This window comes from Phalacrocorax carbo, chromosome Z (genome assembly GCF_963921805.1).
Source record: "Phalacrocorax carbo chromosome Z, bPhaCar2.1, whole genome shotgun sequence".
Taxonomy (NCBI): Eukaryota; Metazoa; Chordata; class Aves; order Suliformes; family Phalacrocoracidae; genus Phalacrocorax; species Phalacrocorax carbo.
In genome coordinates, this window is record NC_087548.1 from 731008 (window position 1) to 747019 (window position 16012).

At 46.7% G+C, this 16012-nt stretch overlaps 1 long non-coding RNA gene across 1 annotated transcript; it reads right to left on the bottom strand.

Annotated features, from left to right (window-relative positions):
- Nucleotides 1–3787: 3787 nt before the first annotated feature.
- On the bottom strand, nucleotides 3788–10617 carry LOC135310535 (uncharacterized). The gene is made up of 3 exons (XR_010370631.1): nucleotides 10308–10617; nucleotides 10078–10160; nucleotides 3788–4253 (listed from the first exon to the last, which is right to left on the bottom strand). It is a non-coding gene; the product is annotated as an uncharacterized LOC135310535 (long non-coding RNA).
- Between the last annotated feature and the right edge of the window lie 5395 nt (nucleotides 10618–16012).

Consider the following 16012-nt stretch of genomic DNA (forward strand, 5'->3'; position numbering starts at 1 on the left):
CACGTTGCAGCATCTACACTGGTGTTTTTGTAAAATTGGATGTCACTCCCATTAACACGTTCTCCCCAAGGGAAAAGTATGTATGTACCTGAGCTGAATGAAAGGATGGCTGGTGACGGAGCAGAAAATTAGTACTCTCTGCCACTAACACATCGACCTTATTGGATTGTAAAGCCTTAGTATCAAATCCGTGATGGAGATTAGTTGTTTATTTCCTCGTGGATATGACATGCACAATTCCTCTTCACAACTCTATTTAGGATAATAGACGGCCCCAGAGAGATGCAATTCATTTGAGAATGCTGACATCAAAAAACTCGAGGTGCAGCTCAGGTGATTTATAACTGGCCTCTTTATATAACAAAGGCCCGTTAATTATTTAAAATTCTCAGAGAAAAAATAGATTAAATATCTATTATGGATGGCAATTCTCAGTTACAGATTCAGCTCCATAGAGCCGTGTCAGGCGGGATGCTCTGGGGAGCGCCGAGGAGGCAGCCCTCCCCGGTAGGCACACACGGAGAGGTGTAACGGGAGCAGTAACTGCACGGGCCGGGCATCTTGCCTCGCAGAGTGATGATGCTCCTGAACGTTCAGCAGCGGCCCCGACCAACCGTGCAGCGCTGTGCCAGAGCGGCAGAGAGGGGGTTCCTTCCCAAGTCCAGCTGGTGACCAGCTCGCGGCCTGGGGCTGACGGGCGAGATCCCTCCTAATTCCTTTAACCTCGCAGCGTGACAGCAGGCACTACTCTATTCATACACATGCCTAATGCTTTCCTAAAGCTCTCTAACTGCTTCCTCAGCCAGAGCCTCCAGCGGCAAGGTACCCTGGGCTGACTCTACAGATTGATAAAAAATTTTGGCCCTTTGATGTACGCGTGTGCTTGCCGCCCATTCTTCTGCTCGTACTAAATAGCCGAATAACGCCAGTACATGCTCTTCTGTAGAAGAAAGGAAAATACTTTTATCTGCTTTCCTGCGTGGCCCCACAGCCATTGGCTTTTAATTCTCTCATACAGCAAACAAAAGCCCTAAAAATACCTGGGCACGTGCCCATTTTTAGCCTCCCATCAGTTCCCTTTGGAGGAGATTTGCTCCGGAAGTTGTTAATGTGTCTTTTTTTCCCCTTGGTATTACAGTGTAAATGCTCAAATATCCTCCGACTACAACAGGTATTTTTTTCTGCTTCTCAATGCCAAGCGATAGGTCGTATTTCACAAAAAAAAAATGTGGTTTAGTGGGAAGGATCAGAACTACCAGCTTCCAGACTAGCTGGAATTAGCAGGGCGCTTCCTTGCAGCCCAGCAGCCCCCTGTTGGATGGCAGACAGGGTCTGCTGAGCTGGCAAAAAACCGTAAATGGCGTTTTATGTTTTTATCAAGCACCAATGTCTATCACGGGAACACGAAGGTAAAAATAAGCTGATAAACAGGAAAACTACCCACTTTGAGTTCAATATATAGTTAAAACCCTACTCGTGGAGCTCACTCTGTCCCAGTGTACCAGGCCCCTTCCAAATCTCAAGCAGATCTTTTAAATCTCTTCCTCTGAATGTGTGTGAAAGATTAAGAGGAATGAGATCAGAAGTGACGTGCTCATTTACCCAGGAACATGCTTGCTGCCTGGCTCTCTAAATTACTTTTTTCTGTGTGCTCTGAACATAAATTTTGCAATACGTTTTTCTTTTTTTTCTGCATTGCACCATCAACATTCCTTTATATCAGATATATTTTTTTGTTTCATTTTTAGCTCAGATTGAAATATAATACTGTACTCCAATTTTTGTACTAATGTTGGTCTTATCCATTCCTAGGTAATTTTTCTGTTTTTCCCACAGTGACTCGATGATATCAGAGTCTGTGAGCTACGAACTCCTCCAGCGTGAGAAAGCTTATAGCCCCATGGCTCTTGGAGTAAATTATTTCCAATTACAGTTATTACAATAATTACAGTTAAACTTTTTTTTAGCTATTAGGTTTTTTATTAATGAGAAAACATTTATGGGAAGTTCACGGCATACTCTGCGATTTTCCAATAGCTGTGTCAGATTTAATGGAGCGAGCAGATTTTGCTTTTCGGTCACTTCAGTGCTCTGTTTCACTGCTGCTTGTTTCCAAAGTTCCATTTTTATGAATACAAGGACCAAATGCATCTGACCTAGTCACTCTGGGATCCTTTCATCCCCAACAGAGAGAATCAGGAGCTTTTGAGATGCAATTCATCTCATCATCCCAAAGCAGACATCTGAAAAAAGTCAGATGAATGTTACCATGAAAGTGCCTCTCTCTCTCTATTGACTGTAAGAAAGCCCGAGGCAACGAGCTCCAATAAAGGCATCCACGTCACAGGCGTCCAGCGGCAGGTGGGACTGGGATTGTCCTTCACAGGCAGCCTAGATTCACCTGACCCAATTTCCGTAATTTCTAAAAACTAAATGCAATAGTTTAAGGATGCGTTTCCCTTCAACGTGTTGAGATTCGAGGATGGAGTAGGGAGTATTTTAACTCAACAAGTAAACCAGCAACCCATCTAGTACCTGATCAATCGTTCACACAGCGGGAAACAGAGGCAGGGCGTGAACCCCTTTCCCACCGTCAGCGCCTGCCAGGCAGCGATCACTTCTTGTCATCTAGGTTGTGTCACATTAGCAAGCACCAAGGAAATGCACTCGACAGAAAACCTTTCCCTCACAACTGAGCGATTGCCAAAACTGCTTGGCCACAGTTCAGCCAAACACTTACGTGCTCTGCTAAACTGAGATGGATTTAAGTGCATGCTTAAGATGAAGCACTTGCTGTTTTTCTTTGCTACGTCAGGGCGCCCAAGATTAACTCCTATACTTTTTTACATTAACTTGGAAATATTTCACAACCTATTCTGTATCAACTGCATGTTAAAAGAAGTTAAAACAACACATCCCCTATTAGTAATCCGATCAGGTTCACAATAATGAACAACATAAAAAGAACAAAAAAGATGTTCCAAGCTCTGCCAGTTGTCTTGTGCTGCCCGTATACCTCGAAAATGTGCATTAGCACCTGGGCAAATCCTTAATGTCAACATCAGCGTCATAGGGAAAATAGTTCCTTAAATTTCCACATTTCAGGAGGCTATTTGCTGCAAGAGCTCGTCCTGAAGCCGTTCTCAGCAGAAGCAACCCAAGTGTGAATGCAGAGCTCTCTTCCCCTGGCTCGCGCTTCCAGGGTATGTGTGACCCTGTGCTGGCAAGTTCCGAACGCTGCAGCATGCTACTTAAAACGGAGTAGGGCAATAACCGTACCCACAGAGAAGCTTCCCTCCATGCACTTCTTGGCTGCCCTGTACCCTGTGTTGGCTGTCAGACAGCAGCTCCTCTCTGGACAGAGCCACCGTGCTCGGCCAGCCACAACCCCACCCCTGCGATGCCACCGTCCCCTGCCTCGGCCCACCCTTCGCTTTTGAGCGTTTTTGTAAGAACCTGTGGAAGGAAAAGCAAGCAGCATGGCTTGGATTTGCAGGGACGTGTGTTTGTGTACAGCCCACGCTGGGCTCTCCAGCTGATGTAGCGGAGAGGATGGGATGATGCGGGGCTGGGGCACACGGGGGGCTTGGGTGATGTGGGGCTGGGGCACACGGGGGACTTGGGTGATGCAGGGCTGGGGCACATGGGGGTTGGGGTGATGAGGGGCTGGGGCAAATGGGGAGCTTGAGTGATGTGGGGCTGGGGCATATGGGGGTTGGGGTGATGTGGGGCTGGGGCACATGGGGGCTTGGGTGATGTGGGGCTGGGGTGATGCGGGACTGGGGCACACAGGGGCTGGGGTGATTTGGGGCTGGGGCACATGGGGCATTGGGTGATGCGGGGCTGGGGTGATGCGGGGCACACGGGGGCCTGAGAGCTGTGTATGCTCAGCCTGGAGAGGGCAGGGCTCAGGGGACATCTTCCCGCTGACTACAACTACCTGATAAGTGGGCACAGAGAACACGAAGCAGACTTCTCAGAGATCTGCAGGGACAGGACGAAAGCTGAGAGGGGCAAGTTGGAACGTGGGAAATTCTGATTTCATATGGAAAGAAGTTTTCACCATGCGGGTGGGTAATGTGGAAGAGGTTGCCCAGCCAGCTCGGGGTCCATCCGTAGAGATATTCCAAATCTGACGGGACAAGGCCCCAGGCAACTTGGCACAAGTGCTGCACCCGCGGTCTGCAGAGGTCCCGTCCCACCTGCGCGATCCTGAGTCTGTCACAGAGGAGCTCCCTGGAGTCGTGCGGTACCTGTGCATGTAGGTAGAATAACAACCATCAAGTAATGCCTCTTGCCAGGTCATGCAACAGAATCTAAGTTAGTGCTGCTTTGAGGAGGAGAGAGGCAGGAGGAAATTGTGGGGCAAAAAGAAAAAGAGAAACATTAGCTGAGGGAGCTAATTTAATGTATTAATACAAATCCTGCAGAAGTCCTCTTTGAGGCCCTCAGCAAGCTGTTGGGATAGAACTTGAGTGACTGCTTCATCATTTTGCTGGAAATATCAGGCATAATTGATACAACAATGTTAACCAAACATTGCTGTGTAACTAATAAGAGAACTTCTGTAATTACGAATAAAACAAAAGCCTAGTGAATAGGCTGAAACACTGCAAAGCCTTCGCTATTTCCATTATTTGTAGCCGATATTTGCTTTCCTGCTGGACTTAACTGTACCAGCTGTTACTCAAATACTGGGAGATGCTACTTAGAAGGTCCCTGTATTGTGCCAATATATAGACTTTACACTGTAAATCCCTAGTAATTTTAATCATCCACTGACAGTAGACACAAAGAAAATGAAGCATGATCTTCACAAATACAGATGGTTTGGGTTTTATAGAATTGGCTTGAACAGATTAATAGAGCCACAACCTAAGCAGAAAATGCTCTTTAGGAAATCAGATGGATGCTTCACTGGCTTACCAAGCTGCATTATGAGAATAAACTGCTGCCAGAGTCCATCCAAAATGACAAGCTATTCTATTTACTGGGAGCTGTAAATTCAGAGCAACAGTTTCTAAACAACTGCGTTGAAATGAGAAATGATAGCGCAGAAGTCCCCAGCAAGGGAGTCAGTGGGCGTACCCGTGCACACACCCTGGCCACAGCTTCCCTGGCTGGCAACCCCTGAGCCGCCCTGACTGCCCGGAGGCACCAGGGTTTAGAAGTCTCCAGTTGCTTCTCCTGCAGGAAGTGTTTATTGCTTTTCTCCCACAAAGGTCAGAGAACCATAGAATGACCTGAGCCGGAAGGGACCCACAAGGATCATCAAGCTCAACATGAGCGAACAGTGGCTGCTGCAGCCAAGAAGGCCAACAGGGTGCTGGGTTGCATCAAAAAGGGCATCACCAGCAGAGAGAAGGAAGTCATCATCCTGCTCTACTCAGCGCTTGTCAGGCCACACCTGGAGTGCTGTGTACAGTTCTGGTCCCCGCTGTACAAAAAGAATGTGGACAGGGTGGAAGGGGTCCAGAGAAGGGCCACCAGGATGATCAGAGGACTGGGAAGCTGCCAAAGTAGGATAGGCTGGGAGAGCTGGGTTTGTTCAGCCTTGAGAAAAGGAGGCTCAGAGGAGATCTCATCACCATGTACCAGTACTTAAGGGGCAGCTACAAAGAAGATGGAGGTTCCCTTTCTACAAGGAGTCCCATGGAGAGGACAAGGGGGGATGGACACAAGTTGCTCTTGGGGAGATTCCCACTGGACACGAGGGAACCCCAGGGAAGTGTTTGGCTTGGCCACATTAGGCACTTTTAAGAGTCGGCTGGACAGGGTGCTGGGCCATCTTGTCTAGACTGTGCTTTTCCTAGAAATGTTGGACTAGATGATCCCTGAGGTCCCTCCCAACCTGGGATTCTGTGATTCTGTGAGTCCAACTCCTGTCCCTGCACAGGACACCCCAAATTCACACCGTGTCTCTGAGGGCCGTGTCCAAGGGCTTCTGGAATATCGCCAGGCTGGTGCCGTGATGCCTCCCTGGGGAGCCTGTTCCAGGGCTCCACCACCCTCGGGGGGAAGGACCTTCTCCTAATGCCCAGCCTAACCCTCCCCTGGCACATCTCCCTGCCGTTCCCTCGGGGCCTGGCGTTGGGCACCAGAGAGCAGAGACCAGCCCTGCCCCTCCTCCTGCCCTCGGGAGGGAGCTGCAGAGCGCCATGGGGCTGCCCTCGGCCTCCCCTGCTCCAGCTGAACAAACCCAGGGACTCCAGCCGCTCCCCGTATGGTTTCCCCTCTAAACCCTTCCCCAGCCCCGCGGCCCCCTCGGGACACTCTCCAGTAGCTTTATACCCTCAATGTCCTGTGGCGCCCAACGCTGCCCACAGCGCTCAGATCTTCACTTTCTCATCTGGCTGTTGCGGGACTGCGGACATCAGGAACCGGGATGGGACACCAAAGCCTTTCTTTCCAGGCAGCTGCCTGTCGGCACGTCTCAGTGCCCTGCGGGGAGAGCGTGCAGCCAAGAGGGACGGCAGCTCCCAGTGACGGGGGCAGGAGCAGTGGCCAGGAGGGGCTGGCAGCCCCGCTGCGGCTCAGGGCTCCCAGGCCTGGCCGAGGCTCGGGGCTGCCAGCCCCGCTGTGCCTTTGCTTTGCCTCCCAACGCGGGGTGCGGTTTGGCAGCAGAGCAGAGGCCGAAGCCGGCCGTGGGCCAAGGAGGTCTCTTCCCGCCCAGCCTGCCCTGGCCGCACCGCACCATGCTGGCCACCAGCCCAGGGAGGCCATCGGGGGGCCCGGAGCCAGCGGGAGAGCGTTCCCAACCCGCGGGGCCAAGGGGACGCGCCTCTGCCCGCTGCGCCCCCGCTCCCCGACGCAGCCCGCGCACAGCGCCGAGGCGACAGGGCCAGCGCCGGTAACGACGGGCACCTCGCTAATTACAGGAGCAATCGGGCTATTTTTAAACAAGCGTTGTTACAATTGAGGTATTGAGCGACAACTGCGGAATTGATTGACTACCCAGCCTCGCTAGACGCAAAACGCAAATAGTCTGGCGTGAAAATAGGGCACGCTGCGTCCTCTCTCTCTGCGGCTTTAACGTCTTTAGATGTTGCGTACGACAACAGTAGTTAAAAACCACGCAGACAAGACTGCGTTCCGTTTGATGGGGTGTTTGCTGCATGCTGATTTTTGTAATTCCTTTGTCTTTTAAATGATTATTGCACTTTAGTGATTTCAAAGGGGATTTTTAAAATGTTCTATTCACAACGTATCGCTAGTTCCACTGAGCTCAACAAATCGTGAAAGTAGTAATAGAAAGTTACAGATTTTATCCTACTGTCTTTTCGGTCCTTAGTTTAAAATAGAATTTCATTATTTCCACAGAGGGGAAAATAAAACTCCATCATACTGAGCTGAAAGAAGGTTGTTTACAGACACACTTTAATGTAGTTCAATATTTAATGTTGTTACTGAACAAACTTTTGCTGAAAAAAAAAGGCTTTTCTCACTGTAAAGCTTGTAAATGGTGACAATTTTTATCTTTTTTCTGGAAAATTTTCATAAGAAATTTTAATATTTTATCAGGTTTATGTTTGAGTGACAACATTGCATCTATATTTTCAGTATATATCTTTCTTAAAGCATTATTAAAATGCCTAGGGGCTGAATATGATTCTGAACACAGAAAACTGGTTCTGAATGTAAAAGATTAACTATTTTAAAACATTTTAGATTTTGTAATATATTATTGAAAATGTCATAGAAAACTCATCAAACCTATAAACCAAGTTGAATCACGCTCCCACAAAACATAAATAGCTTTTAATATTTTATTACTAAGTTATTTTCTCAATTCTGTTCCTTTCTGGTTTCATTACTTTATGAGCATGAAACAGTAATCCCCTGGCCTGTATCAAGATATCCTTTCTAGAAGGTTTGTGGCACGGTGTGGTAAAAACACCCAGGCCAACGCCTCGAAAGATAGAAACCTTCCTGCTGTTGGGATTGGACCGAGCGTCCTCTAATTACGGCAACGCTGTGTGTCGACCCGTTAAAAATCCCGCACTAAAATTTCCTTTAGCTGCACGTCATCAGCAGGTAATGCTAAAGATGGAATAGCTTTAGACAATATAGGCTGAGCCTTCGGAGTGGCCCTTTTTAAGCCAATCAATTTCATTACTATTATCCACTAAACGCAAAGGCTGGATTGGTCTCACCTTTGTGCTAGGCTTTACCGTCTCTGCAGTCAGTGGGATTTTTCCGATTGTCTCCAGAGGCGGAAAGGTCTGTCCTGACTTTCGGCTGGGTTAGTTGTTACTCAGTTTCCCGTAACAATACTTCAGGCATGAGCAAGATGCTCGCCCCTCCTTTGACAGGATTTTATGGTGTTGTAACTTCCCTGTGGTTTTGAACACTTTGGATGTGTGTCAGACAGGCACAGGCAGAAAGCGCCGATACAATATACATGGAGATCTGCTTTCGTAACTTCCTACCTAATGTCAGCAGTAACACATAAAAATCAAAACAATTTCACAAGTAAGACAAATCATTTCCCTTCTTGACTCAAGATCCAGCCCAAGGTCGATGAGTGCCAGTGTCGGCAAAGGAGATGCAGCAGCAGCGTGCGGCTGGGGGTGCCGTACGGAAAGAAAGGGGGACCCACGTTTTCCGCAGCGGCGGCAAGCCGTTAGACAGCCTTAGCCACAGCGTGCAACTGCGCTGCACCCCTAAATCGCGCACAGCCCTGGCGCCGGGCTAATGCGCGTGAGGATCCCTCCACCTCAGGCCCCAGTTCTCTTAAGGAGAACTGTCATGTAACCAGTAGCTTATCCAGAGGTGACAAGAAGATGGGTTAAACACAGAGTGAAGGAAAACAAAGCAAAGAACATTCAGATTTACTGGAAAAGTGTGTTTTTCTTGAGAAACTACCAGAGGGAAATAAGTATAAGCATTGACTATTATTTTTGTTGGAATTTCTTTATAAGATTGTTCTGTTTTTTAATGAATACTTATGCTACTGTGGCATATTGAGACTGCTACGCAAATTATATAGTTTTAAAATAAATATTAAACAAAATCTACCATAAGTCAGCTAAGATCAAACATTTTCTCTTTTTATTTCCTTCACTTTTATCTCATTTCCACAAAGCATTCATTTTTCAAGTGGTCTCTTCTCTCATTATTTAACTACTTACTTCAATGGCCAAAGAAACTTCGTAAAATTTGTGTCAATCTACTTTGCTTATAGGGAATGTAGGATTATTGAGGAAAAGTGAGCTGATCTGCTTGATTTTCATCAGTCAAAGGGGCTCTTATGTTTTTGTTTTTAAGAACAACTTTTAGGTACACTTAAATGCTCCTAGTTCGGACCTGAACTTACAAACACTGAAGTCCATGATGGCAGTTTTGTATTTAGGGTCACTCGACCATGTATCGTCCTTCCCTCTTACAGCAAGGAATATAATACATAATCTAATTTTGGTTATTGTGCTAACAGTTCTGTGCATTTATTTCTAAAGGAGTGGGTTGAAAATGCATGTCTCTTATGTTTCCTGAAACAGAATTTCTCAGAAGTTGCAGGTTTTTTACTTTAATGACAAATTTTTACATTTTCTATTTCCTTATAAATTCGAGCCAATAAGCAAAATTAGCATTAAAGAAGTTGAGACAAGGTCTGCGTTTCTATCAGTAATTCATGGTTTACAGGAACGGAAAAAAAAACCCAAACATTTTTGGGATATTTTAAAAGGAGTCTTAATAGAATTGTATGACCTGGTCTGTGAGGTGTGGTATCACAAAGGCCTTAAAAAGTGGCTGCTAATTATTCTTGAAGGTCTTTGATGTAGTCAGTGGCCTGTTTTTCAGACCATACAGGAAATCCTGACAGTTTACTGTCTTTCACAGTATGTCGGATTTCCAGTCAGTGGGATAACCTGAGAGGTTGGGTGAATGGAGCAAACCACTCTGCAGAGAGCCGCGTCGTGCTGGCAGAAGGCCCCAGGCTGATGCGACACAGGGTACGGCTCTCACGGTGCAGAGGCTTTGCTTCTTTCTTGGTAAGTAAGCTGAGAATGTCTTACCTTGCTTAGTTTATGAGAAATGCAAACACCATGAGATTTCTTATGCAACTGTTTCTTTCACCTGGATTTCACGTTCTGTCTGTGTTTAATAAATCCTGGTTTTGTTCACATGGCTGTGGTACTGATAATCCCAGGCAGACATCCCTAGGGAGAAGGGGGGAAAAAAATGGGGAAAAAAGAAAAACCCTGAAACCTTTATGGAAAAGTGATGAAAAGTAACGTTTCTCAATTTTACCCGTCCCGCCAGGCTCACTCGGCAACGTACGAGTCTAATCTCCACGTGACTCTCACCGGCGTAGGTAGGTGGAAGGTGAGGGAGAACACCCAGCAGACCAAGAGATCACATCTGATGACAGGCTTTGACACAGAAACTCTTGGCAGATTCACTGAGAGATCCAGGTGTTTCGAGCGAGTCATAGGGACACTCGCTGCAGCACTGCCATCAGGACCACAGCCCCTCCTCTCCGTGGCACCTACAGAGCAACGCGGTCGCTCCTCTTCCACCGCCCAGGGCACGTGCCACCCCGCGTGCCAGCAGTGAGGGCGACTGCCCGCCTGGCATCCCCCTCCCTCCCCGCCTCACTGCCCTCGCTGGCAGCGGTCCTTGCTAATGCTCTGGGTGCTGTTCACCCCTTGCAGGTGGAAATAAACACCCAAACCCATAAGACTGGTGTAATTAATGTTCAGGCCCGCCTGGTGTGGTATTTCACCTCTGCCAGTGGCCACAAGCAAACAACAAGGTGAGCATGCAGTGACACTTCCACGGCGTAACCTCCCAGCTTCCAGTAGCTTGCAGATCAAAGGCTTCCTGAACCAGAGTCTGTATCTTCGTATTTTGTGGACTTTGAAATGTTTTTCTCCTCTGAACTGGTCAAAATCCTTTTTGAACCTATGTAAATTTTTAGCATTATCCTGGAATAACAAACTCCAACATATTGTGTGAAAAATTACCTCCTTCTGTTTGCTTCTCTATAATTTTAACTATTTAATTTTATTTCTTCTGTGTTTTACATTATGGTTAATAGGGGATAATTATCAGCTATTCAGCTTCTCCAGAGATTTATGCTTTTACTGGCTCATAACCCTCTCTTTCAGTTCCCTTCTAGGCTGTAGACCTGTAGCGCACCAAGTCCCTCCACGTACACAAGCGTTTCTTAATCCCTGCTCATCTCTGTGGCCCTGACACACCTTTTGTTAAGTCTGTTACATCTTTTCTAGGCTTTACTCTCCAGGATTCTGGGAGCTGAAGACTGGATGTAATCATGGTGAGAGTGCAAAGGGATTTATACTGTGGCATTTTAGTGTATTCTGTTCTGTTTGCTCTTTCCTTCCTAGTTGTTCCGAACCGCTCTGCTTGGGGGGGGCTGGTTTGGTTTTGTTTGACAGCTACGGGGTATTCAGCCGATGTTTCCATAAACCTGCCTACAGCAACGTTAACAACCTGCGTAAGTAGGGCAGAACATATCGCTGATTTTCTGTATCGGGGCTGGCTCTTTGTGTTACTTTGCATTTATCCCTGTTAAATGTCATCTGCCCACTCACTCAGTAGCATGAAATTATTGTGCAACGCTTCTCAGCTGGCTTTTTTTTATTATCTCTAATAATTTAATAATCACCAGCAAAACTTTCCACTTTAACAAATTATTTATGAGCACACCTAATATTAGGTTGCAGCACAGATCCCTAAGAAACTCTGCTTTGTCATCTTTCTGCGCTGCGAAAGCTCATCATCGCGTCTCTCATTCTGTAATTAAGTACTGGCCCGTGGAAGGAGCTTCCTTTCTCACCTGTGACCATCTTGGAAGTTTTCATAACACCCAGCTCTGTCAGGCAGATCGCTCCTGTCCACGCGCTCGGTAACTCTTTCAGAACGACGTAGCAGACGTGAAGGCAGCTTCCTGCTCCAAACACGCTGACTCTTTCCTCCTATTTTATTTTTGCCCATGTCTTTGCTCATGTTACTATTTCTGCTGATTTGCCTATGGAGTCGGCCTGTTGGAGGGTGGTTCCCAGGCTCCCTCCTGAGCCCTTTCAAAACCGGTGAAACTGTTGTCACCCGCCACTCCTCTCTGCAAACAGCGATTTGCCTCCACACTCGGCACCTCAGCAAACCCTTACTTCGGCCTCTACAGCCACTGAACCTGAGTGGTTTGCTGCTGCCTGCGCTAACGGCTTTGCTCCAGAGCCTCTGCTGCAGATACCCGCCACTTGGAGACATCTCCTGCCGAGCTCTCCCTGCGGAGAAGGATGTCAGCCAGCTCTACTGCCAGGGCCTTATCGTGGAGTACTCCTTTTGTGTGCCGGTCATCCAGCGACACTGTTTGTCCAGGCTTCTTTGCTCTTTTCAAAGGTTCTTTCAAATCAGAAATATACTCTTAAATTCTAATACATTTTTTAAAAAATAATATCCACCCTGCCTGCACGCAGTCTGCCCTTCCGACTCTTCTTTTTAATTACCTTTTCTACCAGCTTTCTTAGTTTGGTGTAGTTCTTCAGTCAGAAAGTCCTCCAGTGGATTTCTTTCTGCATCTAAAAAGGTATTCAGTCTGAGTATGTTGGGTCACTGTGCGACCTTTAGAGTGAGCCTTAAAAAAATCCATTTCAGCATTTTTCGCTCTAACCAGCGCTGGCTTGGGTCTTGACTGAAAAATAAGAAGCAGCGTCTCTTCTCCAGTCTGTCTATACACAGCCGATGGAAAGATTCGTGTTTTAGATCCTGGAACATTTTTATTTCCCTGTAAAGTATCACATATGGTTTTTATGTTAAGTATAAGATGGACAATGTCATCAATTGTGTACTCAATTACCAAGCTGAATGCGTTATAAGACTAAAAAAAGATCAGAAGATGTTGTTTGATGCTATTGCCCTTCTAGTAGTCAGCCTGAAGCTCAGTTATCTCCCTTTTTGAATTTCCACATGAAAGGCTTTTCTACTCCTAAAACAGGCAGCTAGTTTCTACACTTTTAGCTGCAGAGGATACGAGCCTGATTTAGAAAATAGGTGAAAAAAACAACTCACCAGATAAGTCCCCCACTCTTCCAGTATCTGCTGCAGGCAGGAAGGTGCATCTATCCCCCATGCAGGAAAGGGCTCGAGAGCAGCGGACATACTAATGACAGTCCACATGCATCACTTCTGACCAGCTACCCTGGCAGGTGCACAGCGCTGGCCAAAACCTTTAAAAGACAATATGCAGGATTTCTGTGAGTGATTGTCATACACCTGCTAACAATCCAGCTTCACGCTTCATAGTAACGGCAGGCTTTTCTCTTATCAATTCCCTTCTATTTTTTGTCGGTGTGCAGCACGGAGGCAGGTGACACATTCATTATAATCAACCACCAAGAAACAGCAAGCCTGCTTTTGCCAATTTAAATAGTTAAGCCACAAGTGATGGCAAACATTATGTTCAGCTTGGATCTAGATAAAGTCCTGGGGGCAAGCGCATGGTAAAAGACTGAAAACACACCATACTCAAGCCAGTATTTACCTAAAAACTCTGCCGGTCTCCTGCTTTTATGGCAAATGTATAATTTGTATATCGGGAGATAGTTACTCAGCTGCTGTGACAAATTTTGCCCAAAAGTCATTATTTGCCATTGTCATTCCTTAATAGACTGTGCCTCCAGGCTATGATTTTGTGCAACCAGGTTCCGTTGTCCCTTGTGTTATGAATAGATTTGTAGGCCACCTGCCTTCTTAATTCCCCTGTCCTCTTTTTTTTGTTTGTTTTTTTTGTAGCACAACGTCTCTTCTCCCCTCCTAGCCCATTACGGTTTGGCTGTTTGGGACTAAGAGCCCTGACAAACACCATGTGTGTCAACCGGCCTGCAGCTTTCTATAAAAGGGACTTTTGGCTGAAGATTTGGTTCTTACAGCATTAGGAAGGCTGCCCTGCTAAATACGTCTTTTCTTAGCACATATATCCTATTAAAGCTGGTGTACCACCTTGAGAACTGGCGTAATGCCACTCCAACACATGGCCATGGTGGTACACTCTGTATGAGCTTGAAATATGTTTGCCAAGGGTAGGATTCCAAGCCCTGGATACTGCAATGATATTTTTGGCTGGCATACCCACTGTGAAAATCCCGAGCCAATGTTTTCAATGTTCACCAACCTCCAGCACTCAATTTTAGGCCTCTCATGTCCGATTAACAGAGATAGTAAGACTTCAGCAATTCCAGCTTACCTCGGTGCCCCTTAGCAGTATCTCTGCCGATGCAGAAAGGCTGAGCAGTAGCTCCCTTTTCCCCCCACTATGCTGGAGCTGGGCTGCAACACTTGGGACAATGTACACAAGCCATCTGCAGTGAAAGTTGCCTTTCACTGTTGAGAATTCAACAATAAACAGCATTTATTCAGCCGAACGCAACCAGCTCTGGGCTCTGGCCAACTGGAAGGGAGGAAGGGAGGAAGGGAAGAGAGGGGTCAGCTCGAGTTCTGGAGCCCTGCCCACGGGATAAGGGATGTGTGAATTTAGGTCTCATGGAAGTTTCCAGATCATTGCCTATATTGCTTATTCTTTGCAGGATTATCAGTGAGGAAATATGCAGTATTTGAACTTGACCAATGGTAGAAGGTTGCATTGTAGGTTATTTCACTCATGAGAAGTCAAGATAGGCTAATTCACTTATTTTCAGTAATGTATAGTCTCGTACTTTTGGGCACCAGGTACAGCTTCCCTGTTCACAGGACTCTTTCAGCAAGTACTGTCTAAAATCCCTCTACCTAGACCTTTCTTGAAGGAGAAGGTAATGTGTTCAAGCTGGGAAGCTCTGGGAAGGAGCACAACCTATCAAAATCATCTCTCCTCTACCATCCCTGCCCCAAACAGTAATCAGCAAAACTGCCCCACCCGTCCCATTTGAATTCCAAATCAGACAGGCCTATCACGTGTTTTACTGTGGAGACCGCTCCTCGTATTTTGGGTTTTGCAACATCAGTGTTCGTGTTGCAGATGACAATTATTTCTCCTACTCTGCCTGTAGGGTGCTGAATGGCTTCTCCCATTGAACTGCAAAGTGGCAGCACAGTAGCTTTGGAGAGGTTTGTCCAAGATATGACAAGTCCTTCTCCTGCTCCTGGGAGGCTTCAGAAGCAGAAGGACAGCTTTTTCGCTAGGCTAATTCATTCTTTGACTTCTAGGCTTTGGTAACTAGATTGCACAGCAAGTGTACTCATATATTTTGCTCCCACCACCACGCAGATCAAGGGGTGAGGCCAGCGTGTGCTGCAGCAACTTTTCATCCCACAGGCTTGGGTATGCTTCCTAATGCAGGTCCTGAGCACAAACAACAGTGGGGGCTTGGGTCTTGTCTTGGCACAGAGCTGGGAGACAGGCTGAGGTGCACACCCAGGTCCCTCAGGCTTGTCTAACCAGTGCCTGTGCTACAGGGGTTTTCCTGCAATACACCAGGCCCAGGACCAACACACAACAAGAGCAGAGGAACAACAGTTCCACCAAAGTAAACAGAGCAATGGTGGTTTGTACCAGTTGCTCATTTGGCCCATGGTGTCACTACTTCGTGCCTGCACACTCACGGTGGGTTTGCCATAGAACTGTACGTGCCCGTATGAATACCAGAGGGTCACACACCTATCACAATTTCTTTTTTGTACGCTGTTCTGCATTGCTTTTTGAAATCACAAAAGCTGCTGTAGGAATCATTATCCTCAAAATATAACATATGCTAATATCCTCCACCTTACTTTCACTACTTTTCAGTTTCCAACGACTGCGGTATTAACTGGCGGTGTGGTCTAACCTGGCAGGCAGCTACACACCACACAGCCGTTCGCTCACTGCCCCCGCCACGGGGCGGGGGAGGGAACTGGGGAAAAAAACATAAAATTTGTGGGTTGAGAGAAAGACAGTGTAATAGGACAGAAAATGAAGGGAAATAATAATAATTATTATTGTGATGATAAAAGAATATACAAAATAAGTGATGCACAATGCAATTGCTTACCGCCTGCTGATCGATGCCCAGCC